The sequence below is a fragment of the Schistocerca nitens genome, chromosome 7 (assembly GCF_023898315.1).
Source record: "Schistocerca nitens isolate TAMUIC-IGC-003100 chromosome 7, iqSchNite1.1, whole genome shotgun sequence".
Taxonomy (NCBI): domain Eukaryota; kingdom Metazoa; phylum Arthropoda; class Insecta; order Orthoptera; family Acrididae; genus Schistocerca; species Schistocerca nitens.
Genome location: NC_064620.1, coordinates 306559020 through 306561519, shown reverse-complemented (window position 1 = coordinate 306561519; position 2500 = coordinate 306559020).

Sequence of the window (2500 nt, the reverse complement as noted above, 5' to 3'; positions counted from 1 at the left end):
CATCCTCTCGGCCACAGTACACCATCCACACTATGATAACCAGACCGGGACGTCGAACCAGAAAACTGAATATCCCACTCTTCCTACAACCACCATTGCTCAGATACGCCACCAACACCCACACATGTCCTACACAGGGGTGCACCCAACAGCACCACACTGCCGCATCTCACAGCACATAAACAATGGCAGGAATGAAAGACACAGGTGTGCCACTCCTTTGCCACAAACACAGAACGGGCGCGCCACCTGCCATGAGCCACAAGTGCAACTGACGTGACATATCTGATAGTGCCTCAGGCGTCCACTTACTACCATCACTATCAACGAACCTCGCCACCCCACCCCCCCCCACACACACCATCCCTTAACCCAACTTCTGCCTTAACCTAACCCAACTTCTGCCTTAACCTAACCCAACTTCTGCCTTAACCTAACCCAACTTCTGCCTTAACCTAACCCAACTTCTGCCTTAACCTAACCCAACTTCTGCCTTAACCTAACCCAACTTCTGCCTTAACCTAACCCAACTTCTGCCTTAACCTAACCCAACTTCTGCCTTAACCTAACCCAACTTCTGCCTTAACCTAACCCAACTTCTGCCTTAACCTAACCCAACTTCTGCCTTAACCTAACCCAACTTCTGCCTTAACCTAACCCAACTTCTGCCTTAACCTAACCCAACTTCTGCCTTAACCTAACCCAAGTTGCGCCTTAACCTAACCCAAGTTGCGCCTTAACCTAACCCAAGTTGCGCCTTAACCTAACCCAAGTTGCGCCTTAACCTAACCCAAGTTGCGCCTTAACCTAACCCAAGTTGCGCCCTAACCTAACCCACGTTGCGCCTTAACCTAACCCACGTTGCGCCCTAACCTAACCCACGTTGCGCCCTAACCTAACCTACGTTGCGCCCTAACCTAACCTACGTTGCGCCCTAACCTAACCTACGTTGCGCCCTAACCTAACCTACGTTGCGCCCTAACCTAACCTACGTTGGGCCCTAACCTAACCCACGTTGCGCCCTAACCTAACCCACGTTGCGCCCTAACCTAACCCACGTTGCGCCCTAACCTAACCCACGTTGCGCCCTAACCTAACCCACGTTGCGCCCTAACCTAACCCACGTTGCGCCCTAACCTAACCCACGTTGCGCCCTAACCTAACCTACGTTGCGCCCTCACCTAACCCAAGTTGCGCCTTAACCTAACCCACGTTGCGCCCTAACCTAACCCACGTTGCGCCCTAACCTAACCCACGTTGCGCCCTAACCTAACCCACGTTGCGCCCTAACCTAACCCAAGTTGCGCCTTAACCTAACCCACGTTGCGCCTTAACCTGCCCTGTAATTGTTAGTTATATGAATCTAGGAATTCGTGTAGCGTTGCCTAATTGCAACCATCTCAACATAGTTCACTTCGCGCACACTGTGGTGTTCTGCGTATTGATTCATTTTACGGTGCGTACCCTCACATCTTGCGAGTGTTGCTTACTTTCCACATGGTCCCGCTATCCACTGTATTGTGTACTGCAATAGGACGTATATCGCCCCCGCCCCCCCCCCCCTCCCCTCCTGTCACCTCTAGCTCGTCGGTCAGGAGTTCGCGTGTTGAATGCGCTTCGCAGCTGTGCAATGGCATTCGCATACGTACGCTGGCCACCTTCCACGTGTTCTTTCGTGCACACGTCGCAGCGTGTATGTATGCTGATGGAGTGCGTCGTGACACACAACATCCAGGCATGCAAGACTCGTAGAAGTCGCAAATGTAGATGGATGTCTACGTTTGCTGCCCAAGTTACGCAAATGAACTGGAAATCCGTTGTTGCGCGGTTGTTCGCGCTGGAGGTGAATCGTTGATATCGACGATCGGTACAGGTATTAACCGGTTGCTTCAGCGACACCCGTCATACCCACGAACGTGAGTGGGCATGTGGGTATGAAGCGATACGCGGCGGTGGCTGGGTGGGACCGTCCCCGGCCGGTGAGGGGGGGGCGCCCGGCGTGCTGGCCGCGCGCTGCGTGGGCGCACGCGCGGCAGCCGGCTGGTGGGGGCGCCCAGTGGCAGGCGCGCCGGCTGACGGAGGCGGCAGGCGGCGCATCTGCGTGCCGGCGCACCCAGCGCGCGGCGCCGTGCGGCCAAAGTGGGTCCTCCCGGGCCCGGTGCGAAGCGCGGTGGACATCTGCAGTGTGCTGGTCCGATTGAGGACTGTGTGCGTTGAGGATGCGCCGCCGCCCGGCACTCGGCGCCGCGACGCCGTCTGCTGCTCGGTCGCCCCCGCGGTTCTCGCAGGTGGTTTGTATCGCAGCTGTGCGGATGTGTTGGCGCGTGCGCTGTGCTGGGAGAGTTCGCTTTGGCACCCAAGTGGGGCTCTGCCCCTCTGTGGCGCTGGCGTTGGAGCTGCCCGGTCACTGTTTGTGGCCGCGTGTTGTCTCCCGCCGGCAACACCACGACAGCACGCTCCCGGGCCTCTGTCGGCAGCGGCAAGCTCAGTTGGGAGCACG